Here is a 19,478-nt window from a genome sequence, read left to right on the forward strand (position 1 = left end):
CGGATAGGTTTTCTATGGGGATTTACTCCTGCTATGGACAGTTATTAAAGTGGACAGAGGTGTCAGCAGAGAGCACTATGGTCAGACAGAAAAGAAATTTAAATAGAAAAGAACTTCCTGTGGAGCATATAGCAGCTGATAAGTACTGGAAGGATTACAATTTTTAAACAGAAGTAATTTACAAATCTGTTTTACTTTCTGGCACTAGTTGATTAAATGTTTTTTTCCAGGGGAGTACCCCTTTAATGCAGATAAATGTAAGGTTATGCACTTGGGACAGGAAAGAAATCTGTAAAAATTTGTGCTTAATAGTAAAAATTTGTAAAATGGCTAATGAAAAAGACTTGTACAATATGAACAGACACTTTCTGGCAGTGTGTTCCAGCTGTTGCTAAAGGCTGTCTGGGAATGATGGTTGTAGTTAAGTAACAGCTGTAGACTCCCTGTTTGGGAACACACTGCTTTATGCACTTTATGGGATCTTTCTCTATGGAAGAGAGCCCGTAATGTACTAACTCATTTTTGTGTTTTTTTAATTTATTTTTCTTCTCGTTTCAGAATGCAGAGGATTACATAAAATGGTTAAAGAAGGCTTGTGGGGGAGTGTTTTTTTGTAATAAAAAATTTAAAACATGTGTCATGTTTAAATTCACTTTACTTTATATACTGTGGGTACAGCTCAGCCCGATTAAAAGCAAGGACAATATCCAGCAATGCGATACTATCCTGCTGGTGGAGTATGCCTTTTTTGTGAACCATGTATACTTGGTTAATTTGGTTAACTTGTTTAATTTTGGTTAATGTTTTACCATTTAAGGCATATGTGACTTTTTATGCAAAAAATGAAGACTTGTCACACATAGTTAATTAGGTTTCTGCAGCCCAAAAATAACACATTTAGAAAATGTAATAAAAGTCCTATCAAAGTTTATGGACTTCTTTTACGTATCCTCATCATGTAACTCTCAGGCTGCAGAGATTGCCCTGGACTTTTAAACATCCAGCTGCCTGAACAACATCATAGTTAGGTATTATTTTACTGTTGCAGTGAGGAATGCAGGAAGGATGAGCAACCAAGCTTTTCCAAAAAAGTTCCAATATGGCTGCTTTACCAAATATTTTCTTCACAAGACTGGGAAAGCTGGGTGGCAAGCAATACTCAGTGCAAGGTTCAAAGTACTCCCCCAAGATCGTGTTATTTATATTTCATGTTGCTTTTTCCTCTCCCACAACTTTTAGGTGTTATTTAATAATGTTCAGCTGGTATTTAATCAAAATAAAGCTGTGATGAGAAAGGGAGCATTATTTTAGCAATCAGGGGGACCACATTGCACCAGCAAAAGGCAAGACACAACTCTTTTTGCAAATATTTATTTATTTAATGAATCCTAGCTTTATATTCATTTTTTTCTTTTCTTTACTGTTTTTTCTTTCTTACATATCATTTATGAATCCCTGACTGGACAGTTGCTGTAAAATAGCATATCAATACATCATAACACAATGAATATTTTTTAAGTTGTGGGAAATGAAATTAGAGTTCTATTCTTTAAAAAAAAATGACATTTAACCGTCAGGTAATGATCAAAGTATCACCATTTTGTTACACCAGAATTACTAATAAACTGGCCAAATATATTAGATTGATCTGTTAAAGTACATAATAAAATATAAGTCTGCAGGACCTTATTGTGTAGTTCATCATTTTCACCCTTGTCAAAGTCATGTAAGCTGAGCTGTTTGGTACTATTTTCCAGTCCATATACTTGAGAACTGCTTTTGCTGTCCCTTTGTGAGTTCATCATGGATGAATACCCTTGACTAAGTAATTGGTGAATCTACAAGGTCAAGGAGTCAAAAATAGATTTTTTTTTTATTGACCTTGCAGAAATATTACGTTTTAAGGAAAATACATTGTCAAATTATTGACGGTGTGAATAGGTGTAGAAATACCTGCGGACTTTGCAATAGATCTCAATACATTTTTACAGGCTGGGAAACTGGGGGAAATACAGTCAAACGTGATTTATTGGTAAACTAAAGTATACCTGTAGCTAGTCACATAACGATCTAAAAATAAAAATACATTTCTCTATAGGAATATATTTTAAGCTATGACAGAAAAGTTGGCTCAGACCTCATAGACAGCCCTTTCTGCTACTTTTAGGGTGCTTTCACACCACATTTTCAGCCTATGGCTTCTGGGTCCAGCTGGGGAAGGGGAAAACCGTGCACTCCCGTACCACAGCCGGACCAGCGCTTAAATCCATTGACTTTAATGAGCCCACCGGAGTCACCGTTTGACTCCGATTGGCTCATTTTCGACCCGTATCCAGTTTTCTGACCGGACCTAAAACCGTAGCGACTGTGGTCGGCTCATTAAAGTCAATGGATTTCTGCGCTGGATCCGGCAGCCGTAGGCTGAAAACATGGTGTGAAAGCACCTACCATCCTCATTAAACAACACTAAAGTGTTAAGCCTAGAGGAATACTGTGGCTCATTATTGCCCTCTTCTTGGAAGGTCAACAGGTGTAAGAAGTGATGAATTTATGAGTCTAGTGATGTCATTATTTTAAAATACATTAAAACATGATTCTAACAATGAGGTGAAAGCATTCCAATGTGGAAAAACATTATTTATATCCTGAAGTACACTCATTTTTTGTAGATTACAATACAGCACCATGCTTCCGCCATTCAGTAGCAGTGATAAAAACCCTTATGAGCTACCACTCTGACTCCACCAAACTGACAAGTGCTCATTGCCCATATTTTGAGATTTGGAGTATATATCATATTTATGATTCCCCTGCTCCAGTTTTTCAATGCATTCAACAGTGCAACCCTTAGAAAATACATCTAAAGGACATGCTACCCAGTAATGTATCAGCGTGTGTCAGTATGTATGTGTATATGTATGTTCCAGCATTACTTATGAACAGCAGGAGATATTTTGATTAAACTTGTTACATGTTTCCTATTGGTGGAATTAAATAATAGAACATTTTTGGGATGTTCTGATACCAACAATCTCTGCAGGCTGAGAGTAAAACAGCAGTGTCCAGACAGTTAAATCATACTTTACCATGACATTGGTCCAACGTCATGGTAAAGTATGTGTTAACTCTCTGGCAGGAGGTGCAGAGAATAGTTAATGAGGGGGCTGGGAGAGGGGATGGGGCAGGTGGTGGAGAGAAGATTTATCGCAGGATGAGATAAAAATGAAGGGGTGGGGGAAGATATTAGTGTGGGGACAGGGAGAGGGCAGGGCAGCATTGCTACAGTGAGGAGTACAGGGAAGATGAGCAGCCTATCACTGCTGGAGCTTCAGGAGACTGAGAAAGCTGAGTGGCAGCAAAACTAGGCACTGCTGGGTATTCAGCTAGTTCTAAAAATAAATTACCAATACTAGCTTTATTAAGCTATTACATAAGCAGAATATGTAATATATAAAAAAAAAAAAAAATCTTTGGAAAAGTTTGGAATAACCGCTGAAATAAAATTCACGCACAAAAGCTAAAATGCAAAGAAAAAAAAAAGGAAATCAATAAAACTAAATAGAAATGACTGGGTCAGCCTATGTATTATTCTTACTCTAGTAAAGCGTAATACAGGTAGTACTCCGAGTTTATTGAGTGCATTAAGACAAGTGGCAACCTTGGCTAAGAACAATTTATTTCTCTGTTGCTATTTTCTGTGTGTTTGGCTGGTAAATCATATTGATTTTAAAGCCTTGTAAAGACTTGCATGTGGCTTATACTGACTTAGTCGCATTTTAACAACTAAGAAACCAGCGGTCTATGTGATTTACAGTAGATACCTTGGAAACATAATTATTGATTTCTGATTTACTAAGGGTATTAACCAGATATACGCTATATATTTCAAACTACAGTATATATGGACATTTGGAATATATAACTATTGATGTTTAAAATTTTAATGGATTTCCTTGTCAATGGTCCCTGTACCACCCAGTGATCCATGCAACTCTACGTTATAAAAAGTGTGTTTAGTTCAATGCAACATCACATGATTTCAACGACCAGTCATGTCCGGCGATGGTGGTGTCACTATAGATGGAACATGCAACAAAACGAACAGCAAGGAACTGTATAAAAGTTAAATGGAAAGATGGCTTAAGGCATGAATTTAGTCTTGTTCAGCTTCACCACACACCACTTAAAATTCTGTCAATTGCTCCTAAGCAACAGGCTAAAGATATTATTTTTTAACAATGTTTACTGACAATGTGACAGTTGGTAGTCTGTTGCTTAGGAACAACATGTCTTTCAGAAGGAACCTATCATTTATGATGCTTTTTAGTATTTGTGATGAATTGTTCAAGTTCAGCTTAAGAGAGGACCAGGAGGACCAAATACACTTGGTATTCTTTGTGCACCAGGATCTGTATTGGAGATTGATCTATATTTTACCACAATAGGGGTTCTGTAGATGGATACACAGGTAGGAAAGAGAGAGAGAGATTAAAGGGTGTATCATCCAAAATTTTTGGGATTAGAGACGGAAACTTGTTCTTTTTTCCTGAACTGTTTCTATTTTCCTTTTTTGTACATTATTATGGGGAAGCCATAAGAGTTGTTTTCAACAGCATTTAGATATATGTTTACTGCAGTACCAATGGACCATAGATAACAATAGACAGGAGCTGTCCCATTCACATAAATTGGAGATGCTACTGGGCATTTTCTGTGACCTTTTCAGGGATCATTCTACAGGGAGAGGGGCATGCTGATCATTGTTGTGAATGGTGGTGGATCCGGTGTTATCTATATTAAAGTGTCACCTTTCATTCTTCTCCTGAGAAGAAAGGTTCTCAGCTATTTTAGGATTATCATAAAGTATATATATTTTTTAAACATAGTTAACATAAAAATTTGATTTAAACAATGACACAGTCCCTTTAAGTGTAGGCTCTGCTGTCTTTCTCAGTCCCATAGACAGTGAATGGAGTTTGCACATGTGACTGCAGCTCCAATCAGAAAGAGGATTTAGGACCACTGTTTTCATGATTGTTGGGGGTTCCAGTGCTCAGACTTTCATCAATAATGCTTTTATCACATGATATATGGGAAGTGTGGATAGGTGATGAATCTTGTTAATGGGAAACCGACTTATATATGGAGTTATAGATAGAAAATGGTGAGAGAGATGGGTATCGATATATAATGATATACATATCCATTAAGCAAATATAAATATCTTATAATATATGTTACCTTTTTTCAAAGAAAGATGTTTATTTAAAGTTTGTTGACTTTGATCTCTCTCAGACCCATTTTGTGAACACTACATGTATTTTCAAACATAGTCTTACATTTTCTTAGAATTTTCTAATTTAGAGATCTAAGAAAATGACTCATTCAATAAGAGTAGCTATGTGTGTCAAGTGCTAGATAAATGTTCAGTGGGTGACACTTCTTTAGCTCAGGTTGTCAGGCATCTACAAATGTGTTACATAATCTTCTTTTAGCAGCCAAAATCTTGTACAAGAACGTCTACAGTTTCATGACCTCTCAGTTTCACACTGTAACTTTGGTGTAGTTCTTCTCCATTGTTTTATATTGTGTGGTTTAGATAAACTTAACAGCATGTTGGATTCATACCTGACAATATTTTCATCTAGTTACCTATTACAATAGTAGGTCACCCCAGAAAGGATGCTTAACCCATTGCAACATAACACTTTGCATTATTTCCTATTGAAATTGGAATTCTACCCAGTTATGACATCAAAAGCCAATGAAACATTGTACACAGCCAATGACCCCAGGTCCATATACTAAAGTGCCCATTTACCCGCACTATAAACTATAGTTCGATTTTCAGATGAATCGTCTGTACCCTTGAGCCTGAAGTGAATAGTCAATGCCAGCACAGCCAAGTTCAGCATAATTCTGAACCATGGATACACTATGATAAAAAAAAATCCTTCTATATATTAACTGTAAGCTTGATAGTACAGCAATAACATCCTGGGAAGAAGTGGAGATGATTTATTGCTTCAAGTACTTAAAATCTCTTCCCCAAGAACCGCTGTCTAGAGCTGGACTTGTTAGAGTATTCTCCCATAGGATGGCAGAATAGGTGCATGCACATACCTGTAGTCAGAGACCTGGCTTCAGGGGTATGAGATGGTCTTCAGCAGCAAGCTTGTCTCCTACACTGTTACTGATATGTCTCTTGGGAAGATACCTGGATGAAGCTACTTTCCAGCTCCAGACTGCAGAGGGAATAGCTGTTATGTCCAGTGCAGGAGCTGCTCTAAGAAAGCAGTCAGCCTTTCCCAGATATGAGCAGGCAGTACAGAAGAAGCACAGCAGCATGTTTCCACCTCCCTTCTTATTGTTGTTGGGAGTGGAGTCTGGTACACGTCACAGATTTGTGAATAGATGTGAGGATGCTGGGTGTGATTATCCCCTGCACCTCCCATTAATAGTGGGATGCAGAGAGCTCCAGCATCCTGGATGTGAAGGCGGTGACAGCTCCATTTGTCACAGCTTCCAGGGTGCTTGTTTAGATCACAGCACAGAATTATTTGTAATTAAGAGATTCATTTAGATAAAGACAATAACAAAGAGTGAATGGGGAGCAATGAGGTTACTGATGCATTAGGCACCTGAATGTCACCTACTGTTTTCTTCACATCATGCCACATTACTTTACTGCCTGCTTTCTCTAAAGTGAACACTGGATTGTGCTTCCCTTCATTAGTTCTTATTATACAACACAAATGTTCACTCTAAAGACATAAACACAAGGAGTTAATCATTCACAGGCTAACATCCACAAACACCATAGTTCGGTCTAATAACTAGCTATGAAAAGAAGTATGAAGAGGTATAAGTGCAGTAGCAGGTGATAGGGTTGACAGTAGTGTTCTCATGTATTCTATACACATGCTATTATTTTATATGTGCTACATAAACAACTATTTTTATATTTATATCTCTGCAGCTTTTATAACTTATTTATAATAATAGCAATATCTAATTCATTGATTTAATAGTGAAATTACTTAGTCTCTGCATTATTAACTGGAGGCAAGACTAATCTATGCATACAGTTATCAGATTTTGGTATAACATTGAGTGTCTTGTATTTTCTAAGGCTATGTTCACATGCTAGAATTTCTGTGCCACTGCTCAGATTCCTTTTTTGCCAAACTGACAGTGGATGTTTTTGCAGTTTTGCAGATTCCATGTGGAATTTGTGTAAAATTTATGCAGAATTTCCTGCACTCAACACACAGATTCTGACATTCAGAGTCCGGTTGACCTCAAATGGACTATGCTGAAGAATTCTGCAAGTAAAGGCTCTAAGGGTATGTTCATATCGCAGAATGTCCATGCAGAATTTCACCAGAATATTCCACATGGAGATTACGCTGCAACAGAGTCCCATTGTTTTCAATGAGATTCTATTGCACTGTTCAAAGGGTGCAATTTTAGTGGCAGATGTTTCAGTCGCAAAAATCCTGAGTCAGACATCCACAGAAGGAATAGACATGTCTAATCTTTCTGCGGATTCCACTTGAAACTGCATTGCTGTCTATGACACAGCACATTTCTGAGTGGTCCTACCATCCCTTGGATCAGGCAAATGTGCAGAATGTCCTCTCTGTTCTTTAGGCAGACATGCCGCACATTTTACACTATGTGGAATTCCATGGTAGAATCCCATTGAAACCAATAGGGCTTGAATTTTTTGCAGAATTCTGTGTTCTAAGAAAACAGAAATTCCGCTGCATTTCTGCAGTTATTCAATTGGTATTATAATAACACAATCAAAAAAAGTCTGAAATAATTAATGACATTGTAACCGGTCACGGCAGGTGGTGGATCCTCTGGGCCTGTGTTGATGATGAAGTGAGCCATGCCAGGTAGCGGAGTCTAAGGTGCCGCTGATTTTCACCAGAACCCGCCACAAAGCGGGATGGTCTTGCTGCGGCAGGCGGCACCCAGGTCGCTACCCCTGGCACGACTCATCCACACAGGTTGCTGGGATGTGGCGTGGCACAAAAGGAAACTGGCAAGACGTGGTCAAGGTAACAGTAGCTCAGGGCAGGTGGAACAGGTGCAGGATCAGGTAACGGAAGAAGGATTTGGTATACAGATATCAGGAACACAGAAACACAGTATGCTTTCTCTAGCGCACAAAGTCAACAAAGATCCGGCAGGGAACAAAGGGAGGAACTGATACTTAAAGACAGGGTGCAGGTGTGAACACTTAATAAAATGAGTACTGTAAGAGCTCCAGCGCACGCGCGCCCTAGGAGGTGGGGGCACACGCGCCGAGGCTGTGAGGACAGGAACACCAGGGAGGTGAGTGACAGGCTGGGACTCGCATTTGGGCGTGTCCCGCAATGCGAATCTTAGCCCCACCGGCAGCGGGGACATGACAATAGAGAGCTCACGGCCAGCGTGTCTGGCCGGAGCGCAGATGTTACAGTACCCCCTCCCTTTGGTCTCCCCCTCTTCTTTGGAACTAAAAAAGTTCCCCACTACATGAGACCAAGGGGTTTCTGGAACGGGCAAAGGCTGTATGGGACTTACATCTGTCGTGGAGTCTTCTGTCTTTTAAGGTGACCAATTGGCAAAGAAGTATGTCCCCAATTTAAGACTTTACGTCCGAGTTTAACAGGCACAGATGATATCACAGGAGGAACATTATTCCTTGTCGTGGAGTCGAATCCTCAGAGGATCTGGAAAGAACATTGGCTCTGAAGCTTTTATTAGAAGGCGTAAGAGGAGGCACAAGACAGTGATCTTGGCAATATTGTCCGCCGCATGTGATTTCCAGTCCAGTTGTGGAGAATTATGTTGAAGCCAAGGAAGACCAAGAAGAAGCTCCGAAGTACAATGTAGTAGCACATAAAACTCAATTTTTCCCTTTGTTCAAATCACCTACTTGCATGAGTAGGGGTTCAGTGCAGAATTGCACCTTACAGTTCAGATTTTGTGAATTAACAGAAGAAATGTAGAAGGGCTTAATAAGATGCTTCACAGGAAGACAGTGTTTATGGACTGGGAGGCACCAATGAAGTTGCCAGCGGAACAGGAGTTAAAAAAAGGAGAAGAGATGAAAGAAGTCTTGGCAGAGGTAAATACTTGAACCGGGGTGGTCAAGCGAGGAGGGGTAATATTCACATCAAGGGTTGCCGCTCCTACTCGTCCAAGATGAGAGCATTCTACCGAAATGCGGAGGACGTACAGAACAGTCTTTGAGAAAGTGCTCTGGCTGGCACAGTATAGGCACACATTCTCTTTGCGTCGACGAGATCATTAAGCGAAAATTGTCCACTTCCATAGCTTCTTCGGCAGGAGGCAAAGTAAACAATAGAGGTGGATGTTGGAGCATGAGTGCCAGACAAGGTAATCGCCGTGTCCGGGCAAGTTCTTTTTCCAAAGGAAGTTCTTCCTGCCTCTCGGCAAAACGCACATCAATTCGAGTGGCTAAATGGATAAGTTCGCTCAGATTAGTCGGAGAATCTCATGCAGAGCATCCTTGATTCTAGAGGAAAGTCCTATTTTAAAGGTAGCACACAAGGCCTCGTCATTCCAGGCAAGTTCAGAGGCAAGTGTAAGGAACTGAACCGCTTAGTCGCCAACGGAAGAGTTCCCTTGGCAGAGGTTCAGAAGAGGAGGCTCATGCGAGTTCTTCAAGTGCATTGTGGAATTCTGCAAGGATGGCTGACAGGTTCAAGGAGACCAGATCTCTATGATCCCAGAGAGGAGTAGCCCAGGCTAAAGCTTTTCCAGACAGTAGGCTGACCACAAACACCACTTTAGCACGCTCTGTCGGGAACAGATCCGCCATGAGTTCTAGATGGATAGAACACTGTGTCACAAAGCCTCTACACAGCTTGGGATCTCCGTCATACTAAGAAGGCAAGGACAAACTAAGCTTAGTCCCATGAGAAGCTGCAGATACAGGAGGAGGCTCATGAACAGGTGGCTGCTGCTGTTGCTGTTGTTGCTGCTGAGCGCCAAAAGCTGTTGCACTATGGCTGAGAGTTGATTCAATTGTTGCGCCTGGCAGGTTAACTGCTGCGACTGTTGAGCCACGACAGTGGAAAGATCCGAGACATCTGGCAAAGGCACCCTAGCGGGATCCATGGCCGGATCCTTCTGTAACGGGTCACGGTAGGTGGTGGATACTCTGGGTCTGTGTGGATGATGATGTGAGCCGTGTCTGGGAGCAGAGTCTAAGGTGCTGCTGGTTCACCAGAGCCTGCCACAAAGCGGGATAGTCTTGCTGCAGCAGGCGGCACCCAGGTCGCTACCCCTGGCACGACTTGTCCACAATGGTTGCTGGGATGTGCCATGGCACAAAAGGAAACTGGCAAGACGTGGTCAAGGTGGCAGTAGGTCAGGGCAGGCGGCACAGTTGCAGGGTCAAGTAACGGAACAGGGATCTGGTACACAGATATCAGGAACACATAAACACAGTATGCTTTCTCTAGGGCACAAAGTCAATATAGATCCGTCAGGAAACAAAGGGAGGAGCTGATACTAAATAAACAGGGTGCAGCTGTAAGCACTTAATTAAATGAGTACTAGCCCTTTAAATGTAAGAGCTCCGGCACTCGCGTGAAATGGGGAATGCAGCTTTCCGTGTTCCCTTGTCTGGTGCCAGAAACAATGGACCCCGGATGCCATACAACTGATGACAACTGATGCACATTGTCATCAGTTGCGGCATCAATTGCGGCGAGATTTCAATGCTGGACCTATGTGAACCCAGCCTTGCTTTACTGTTTTCATTACCTATGTGTTGTGACAGCAGTATATTTATGATACTTGTGATGTGACACTTTTACCTACATGATTCACAATTACTGTTTATTAGTGCTGTTTTGTGGCATCTCATGCACTCATGTACAGAGAATTAAAGTAGTTATCTAGGATTAGTAAAACAGCTACTTTCTTCCCAAAAAAATAGCACCAAACCTGTGCTTAGGTTGTGTGTGGTATTATATTTCAGCTCTTTTCACTTCTTTGGAAATAAGTTGCAATACCACATACAATCAGAAGACAACAGTGGAGCAGTTTCTAGATAAAAGTAGATGTTTTATAAAAGGGGTACTCCGGTGCTTAGACATCTTATCCCCTATCCACAGCTATCACGCCCCCTCCCGTAGGCTTGCATTGAGGGGCGGAGCGTGACATCACACGGGGGCGTGACATCACACGCCGCCTGCTCTGTAGTCGCCGGTAATCAGTCCCGGAGTGAACACGCTCCGGGGACTGATTACAAACGGGGTGCCGATTTGCTGAATTTTTCTAAAAAAATAGTTTCGATCAGAATTTATTTGTGGTGAATCTATATTAAAAATGGCTATTTATGGCCTACAGAGAGCCTCAATAGGGGTGTAGAACACTTTGCTGTCTTCTATCACGCATATGGAGTGTGCTGTGGTAGTAAAATAATACTATTATTCAGAATAACATTCAGATTACCGGCATCACTTTTAGAATCACTAGCGGCACAATGACAGAGCCTGGAGGTGGCATCAGTATGAGGAGATCATATAGTGGCTTAATGACACAGCGTGGAGGTTTTGGCAGCATGAGGAGACCATATAGTGGCTGAATGACACAGCGTGGAGGTGTTGGCAGCATGAGGAGACAATATAGTGGCTGAATGACACATTGTGGAGGTGTTGGCAGCATGAGGAGACCATATAGTGGCTGAATGACACAGTGTGGAGGTGTTAACAGAAAGAGGAGACTGTATAGTGGCTGACTAACACAGTGTGGAGGTGTTAACAGAAAGAGGAGACCATATAGTGGCTGAACGACACAGCGTGGAGGTGGTGGCAGCATGAGGAGACCATATAGTGGCTGGATGACACAGCTTAGATGAAGCTGAAGCATGAGGAGACCAGATAGTGGCTGAATGACAAAGCGTGGAGGTGTTGACAGCATGAGGAGACCATATAGTGGCTGAATGACACAGTGTGGAGGTGTTGGCAGCATGAGGGGACCTTATAGTGGCGGAATGACACAGCGTGGAAGTGTTGGCAGCATGAGGAGACCATATAGTGGCTGAATGACACAGTGTGGAGGTGTTAACAGAAAGAGGAGACCATATAGTGGCTGAATGACGCAGTGTGGAGGTGGTGGCAGCATGAGGAGACCATATAGTGGCTGGATGACACAGCTTAGATGAGGCTGAAGCATGAGGAGACCAGATAGTGGCTGAATGACAAAGCGTGGAGGTGTTGGCAGCATGAAGAGACCATATAGTGGCTGAATGACACAGTGTGGAAGTGTTGGCAGCACAAGGAGACCAAATAGTGGCTGAATGACACAGTGGGGAGGTGTTGGCAGCATGAGGAGACCATATTGTTTCTGAATGGCACATCCAGGAGTTGGCAGCAAGACGAGTAGACACTAGGCCTTCACAATCCCTAAGATTACAAGATGAATTCTGAAATTTAGGTAGCTAGTACTACCATAACAACATTTTTATTCCCAGACCCAGTCCCAGCAGCATCTGTAAACCACATAGTGTCTGAATGGCACAGCCTGGAGTTGGCGGCAGATGAGAAGACAATAGGGCCTCACAATCTCTTATAATAAAAGATGAATTTTGAAATTTCAATTGAAGATGTATGGTACCTAGTGCTACCATAAACATATATAGGTAATGTCCTAGACTTAGCAGCATCACTAAACCATGTAGTTGCTATGACACATACAGGAGCAGGCAGAAGCATGAGTACACAAGAGGGATTAACAACACCTAACATTAAAAGGTGAATGTTGACATCTCTATTGAAGATGCATGTTAGCTAGTGCTACCATCCAAAAATGTAAGGCCCAAGCCCAGCAGCATCAGTAAGCCAAGTAGTTCCCTAAACACACAGTCAAGAGCAGGCATCAGCAGTACACCAGAGGGTTTCATAACCCCTTAAATTGAAATATCAATGTTGAAATTTCTATTAAGCATGTATTTAGGTTGTGCTAAACATTCAAAAATGTAAGGCCCAAGCACAGAAGCATCAATAAGCAAGTAGTTGCTGAAACACACAGTCAGGAGCAGGCATCAGCAGTACACCAGAGGGTTTCATAACCCCTTACACGGAAAGATCAATGTTGAAATTTCTATTAAGCCTGTATTTAGCTCATGCTAAACATCCAAATATATAAGGCCAAGCCCAGAAGCATCAATAAGCCAAGTAGTTCCTGAAACACACAGTCAGAAGCAAGCATCAGCAGTACACCAGAGGGTTTCATAACCCCTTACATTGAAAGATCAATGTGGACATTTCTATTAAGCCTGTATTTAGCTAGTGCTAAACATGCAAAAATGTAAGGCCCAAGCCAAGAAGCATTAGTAAGCCAAGCAGTTCTTGAAAGACACAGGACAGGCATCAGCGGTACACCTGAGGGTTTCATAATCCCTTACAATGAAAGATCAATGTTGACATTTCTATTAAGCATGCATTTAGCTCATGCTAAACATCAAAAAATGTAAGGCCCAAGCCCAAAAGCATCAATAAGTAAGTACTTCCTGAAACATACATTCAGGAGCAGGCATCAGCAGTATACCAGAGGGTTTCATAACCCCTTACACTGGAAGATCAATGTTGAAATTTCTATTGAGCATGTGTTTAGCTCGTGCTACACATCCTAAAATGTAAGGCCCAAGCCCAGAAGCATCAATAAGCCAAGTAGTTCCTGAAACACACAGTCAGGAGAAGTCATCAGCAGTACACCAGAGGGTTTCATAACCCCTTACATTGAAAGATCAATGATGAAATTTCTATCAAGCATGTATTTAGCTAGTGCTAAACATCCAAAAATGTAAGGCCCAAGCCCAGAAGCATCAGTAGGCCAAGTAATTTCTGAAAGACACAGGAGCAGTCAGCAGTACACCAGAGGGTTTCATAACCCCTTACAATGAAAGATCAATGTTGTAATTTTTATTAAGCATGTATTTAGCTTGTGCTAAATGTGACGGATCCTAGAGTCACCCTACCTACTTGGATGGACTTAAGGACATCACTATTTGTACCCCTCAGTTTATGTTGTCCAGTGACATAAAGCTCAGAGTTAAAATACTTTTATTTACTGTTTTCATACACTTTCTGTGCACAATACACCTTTTGCCCTCAAGGCACTTGTTCAACAATAAACAGTTCTGATTTTATACCTGAAGACTGGTGTTGCCTGGTTCTTTGGGTACAAGGATACAATAATCTCTAGTTCTGCGTGGGGATCTTGCCTGTGATATGCTGAGGCTTGTTATCCGGAAGGAGAAGTCACTTTTGGCGGAGTCAGTCCGTCACACTAAACATCCAAAAATGTAAGGCCCAAGCCCAGAAGCATCAGTGAACCAAATAGTTCCTAAAAGACACAGAAGCAGTCAGGAGCAGGCATCAGCAGTACACCAGAGGGTTTCATAACCCCTTATACTAAAAGATCAATGTTGAAGTTTATATTAAGCATGTATTTAGCTCGTGCTAAACATCCAAAATTTAAGGCCCAAGCCCAGAAACATCAATAAGTCAAGTAATTCTTGAAAGACACAGGAGCAGTCAGGAGCAGGCATCAGTAGTACCCAACAGGGTTTCATAACCCCTTACATTGAAAGATCAAGGTTGAAATCTCAATTAAGCATTTATGTTAGTTAGTGCTACCAGAACATATTTGGAGTTAATATACCAGTCCCAGTACTAACAGACAATAATATATTGTCTGAATGACACAGCCTGGAGGTGGGGAAAGAATAAGGAGCCCATATACTGTGTGAATGGCACAGCCTGGAGGTGGCATCAGGAGTCCTGGAAGTTACCCTAATGCAAGGAATTTCTGAAACTGGGGACCAGCAACTTAATTATGTTTTGCAGTATTCATGAAAGCACAATGAGAGAGCCTGGAGCTGGTAGCATCAGCATGAGGAGACCATAGAGCAGCACAATTATAGAGCCTGGAGGTGGCAGCATCAGCATGAGGAGACCATAAAGCAGCACAATAAGAGAGCCTGGAGGTGGCAGCATCAGCATGAGAAGACTATATGGTGGCACAATGACAGAGCGTGAAGGTGGTAGCATTAGTATGAGGAGACCATAGAGCAACACAATGATAGAGCCTGGAGGTGGCAGCAGCAGCATGATGACCATTCCAATTGAGGGTTGAGTGTGAGGAATGTTGATTGGGGGTGTCGGATGTCACTTGAGATGAAGTGGATGACCGAGTGAACCAATCAATCATGGCTGCTGGGTTGCTGGTCGCCACACAACTGCTAGCTTACACTGGGAGCTCAGACCTCTCGTTGCAACGCCGGTTGCCACACACCCCCACTCTGCTGCGACCTCTGCCTGCGCCTAATGAATTTAGGCCTCTGCCACTCTTCTGTCCACGACCTGGCAAAACTCTTCCTAACATACTTATTGAGTATATGAGGGGAGTACAATATGCTTCACTACACTTAAAACAGTATTTGTCTAGAACAGCAGCAGGTGTGTATTATTGGCTGTCCTTTCACAGTATCTAGGTCCTTGACAGATTAACAAGTAGAAAATAGTACACAATGCGCTACAATATGCCTAAAAACTCTGTATTTTTGTAAAACACCAGCCGGTGAGTACTATTGCTTGGACTTTCACAGTATGTAGGCCCTTGACAAATTAACGGGTACAAAATGGTGCACTACTTAGATGTATGTATGCGGTATACACTGATGAGGGCAGAAAAATGCGCTACAATACGCCTAAAAACTCTGTATTTTTGTAAAACACCAGCCGGTGAGTACTTTTGCTTGGACTTTCACAGTATGTAGGCCCTTGACAGATTAACAGGTACAATATGGTACACTACTTATATGTAGGTATGTGGTATGCACGTATGACGGCAAAATAATGCGATACACTTGGAAAACGTATTTTCATGAAACAACAGCCAGTGATTAGTTTTCCCTAGCCTTTGACTGTATGTAGGCTTGTTACAGATTAACAGGTAAAAAAAAGTGCACTACTTAGATGTAGGTATGTGATATGCACGTATGAGGGCAAAAAAAATGCGCTACTGTACACTTGGAAAACGTATTTTCTTTAAACACCAGCCGGTGATTACTTTTGCTTGGACTTTCTCAGTATGTAGACCCTTGACAGATTAACAGGTACAAAATGGTACACTACTTAGATATATGTTTGCGGTATGCACTGATGAGGGCAGAAAAATGTGCTACAGTACACTTGGAAAACGTATTTTCGTAAAACACCAGCCAGTGATTACTTTTGCCTGGACTTTCCCAGTATCTAGACTTGTTACAGATTTACAGATACAAAATAATAGACTGATTTGATGTAGGTAGGTGGTATGCACATATGAGGGCAGAAAAATGCCCTACAGTCCGCTGAAAAAACTTATTTTTGCACAGCACCAGTAGCACCACAAACATTTTTTTTTTATTGCACTCTGTCACAGAGTATTAAGAATGGTGTGAACTGCTGGTTATTATACTGTCTGCAGACTAGTATAAGCAGCTGATGATTTCTTCTGGAAAAAATACACAGAATTGCACTGAAAAATCATTCCTGCCTCCTGTGATACGGTTCATGACGTTAAAGCAGCTTGTTGATATGTATGAGGCAACGAAAAGCTATCTGCCCCTCTCTGATAACATGCTGAATAAAGTGACTGGGAGGTTAATGGCTAGCGTAAAAATCCTCAGTGAGAACAAGCAAAGCACTGCACTGCTCTCTGTCCACAACGCTGATGTGACTAGCAGTTGGAAATGGAACACTGCGGTATGATCAATTCAGCGTGTCTGTGTAACACACAGAGACACGCAGTCCGTCCTATCCCTCTGCAGTGTATGGCAGGAAATGAGCAGCTGCAAAATGGCTGCCAATTATATAGGGCTGTGACATCACAGGGGTCAATGAATTATGATAGGCTTCATCCTGCAGGCTCATCCTGCCTACCTCCCTTCCCACCTTGCCTTCCCCCCTTCCCAGCATCCCCTGCCCCATGTACCGACATGTGGATCCACCATCTTAGGTGTCCTGGAGCCTCAAATTCTGTAAAATGGAGTTTAATGAAGCAATTTGCGTGATAGAATCGCAGCGATATTCACATTCGTTGCAAATCGAATAAATCCTGAAATTTCGATTTGCTCATCTCTAGTCATAATGCCACTGATTCCTCCTGATAGTCCCATCTTTCTAGTTCTCTTTCTCTCTCTCCCTAATGTTAACCTTTCTTTACTTCTCATCCCTTATACTACCTTTGCCTCTATTCTCCCTTGTACTACCTATGCCTCTATTCTCATATAGATCACAGCTGACATTCTTTTTTTATTGGGCCATTGTTTCTATGCTTTCTTTACTGCAGGAGATCTACATTTTTATGAACGTTTATTTTTCGCTTATGATGCTGTTACCGAGATGTTTGTGTTTCTATTTCACTTGTTCATTGTTATATTCCCTTAATATCCCCCCCCCCTTCTCTTTCACACTTAACATTTTTGTATCCACCCCCTCCTTTGTGTTAAAAACCTAAATAAAACTTTGATGTAGCTATGTTTTTCCAATCCTAGATACCCCCTTAAAGGGGTATTCCACTGGAATTTTTTTTTTTAAATCAACTGGTGCCAGAAAGTTAAACAGATTTGTAAATTACTTCTATTTAAAAAATCATAATCCTTCCAGTAATCCTAATCAGCTGCTATATGTTCCAGTTCTTTTCTTTTTTAATTTCCTTTCTGTCTGACCACAGTGCTCTCTGCTGACACCTCTGTCCATGTCAGGAACTGTCCAGAGCAGGGGAGGTTTGCTATGGGGATTTGCTTCTACTGTGAACATTTCCTAAAATGGACAGAGGTGTCAGCAGAGAGCACTGTGGTCAGACAGAAAGGAAATTCAAAAAGAAAAGAACTTCCTGTGGAGCATACAGCAGCTGATAAGTACTGGAAGGATTAAGCTTTTTTAATAGAAGTAATTTACAACTCTGTTTAACTTTCTGGCACCAGTTGATTTAAAAAGAAAATGTTTTCAGGCGGAGTACCCCTTTAAGGGTCTATTCACACGTACAGTATTCTGCACAGATTTTATGCGCAGATTTTATGCGCAGGATTTCCAGCTGTGTTCAGTCATTCAGTTTACATTGAAATCTGCAGCAGAAAATCCTGCGCATCAAATCTGCACAGAATACTGTACGCGTGAATAGACCATAAATGTGTTTTTCTTATTCAGGTGCATTGTCATCACCTCACTGTGCCTAATATTCCTGTTTTATGATATCACCAAACCTATTATCTATGTACTGGGACATAACTGTATTTACACATTGTTGCAATGCAAAAAAAAGCTAAGAAAGTCAGCACCTCCATTTATAAGATAAAATAAATAAACAGGTGCACACTGTCATGGCTGCTATGCAAATGCAAAACAAGTTGCAGCAGCACATTGCATGCACTTAGGCATGGAATATTGAGATGTGCCTTACTAGTATATTAAAGGGGTTATCCACCATTAGGTGATTTTAGTACGTCCCTGGCAGACAGTAATGGACATGCTTAGGAAGGATCTGCACTTGTCTTTGGGCCAAATGGCTATGTTGTGAGATTACCATAACACTGTGGCTAGCTTTTTGTGAACTGGTATTTCCTGTTTGACTTTTTTTTTACTACAAATCCCACAATTCCATTTTCCTCCCTCCCACACATCAGCCACCCCATGCATTGAAACAGGAATGAGCTGCATCCATTGAAAAGACCTGTGGTTTTCAATCAGGGTGCCTACAGCTGTTGCATTAGTTGCAGATTGATCTCTCTCCCACCAAGCAATCCCTCCACCCATTGAAGCTGACAGGCTCCCTGTCATCAGCTGACTAGTGAGTCAAGTCTCGGCCACATTGCAACCTGGGAAAAATCTGAGACAACAGTCATTATGTATGCTGTAAAAAATAAATAGTGGGGTGAAAATCACAGAAGAATTGTGAGAAAACCATCACACACAGGTACAGACACTAAATTATGAACTACACTAACTTTACAGCCCCTGTAGCATAGGCAAATAAAAAAAAAATCCTGGAATAGCCCTTTAACAATACATGTCATTTTGAGAATTTTATCACTCCATTTCATTTAGACACGAAAAGTCCCTTATCAGTTTGTGTTCACACTGTCCTCATGGAATTGTAGTGTCTTGAGGAGTCCAGCATCCAGATCTCCACAGCTCACCAGCACCAATTTAGTGTGTCTCCTCAATCTGTTTTGCTGTGAACCAAACTGACTTGACATAGTACAGTAGTATCTTTCCAGTTAAGAACACACTCACTGGAGAACAGTAAATGTGAAGCTTAAAGTTATAGAACACTAATCAAGACATCTCACATACTATTACCGCCTGACCTTGTTGTTCTTCGGGTGCAAGATGACATGCACCATACTATTACCGTATTTATCGGGGTATACCACGCACCGGCCTATAACACGCACC

The 19,478-nt window shown here is 41.3% G+C and overlaps 1 protein-coding gene across 2 annotated transcripts in view; it reads right to left on the bottom strand.

Annotated features, from left to right (window-relative positions):
- NPFFR2 (neuropeptide FF receptor 2) overlaps window positions 1-6,476 on the bottom strand; it is a 161,235-nt gene extending 154,759 nt beyond the window's left edge. Inside the window, exon 1 of one of the 2 annotated variants that reach the window (XM_056568046.1) lies at window positions 6,124-6,476. The gene's annotated coding sequence lies outside the window, so the exon portion shown is untranslated. The remainder of the gene's footprint in view (window positions 1-6,123) is intronic. The other variant, XM_056568043.1, reaches the window with a different exon arrangement.
- Window positions 6,477-19,478: the final 13,002 nt, after the last annotated feature.

Source organism: Hyla sarda, chromosome 1, assembly GCF_029499605.1.
Source record: "Hyla sarda isolate aHylSar1 chromosome 1, aHylSar1.hap1, whole genome shotgun sequence".
Classification (NCBI taxonomy): domain Eukaryota; kingdom Metazoa; phylum Chordata; class Amphibia; order Anura; family Hylidae; genus Hyla; species Hyla sarda.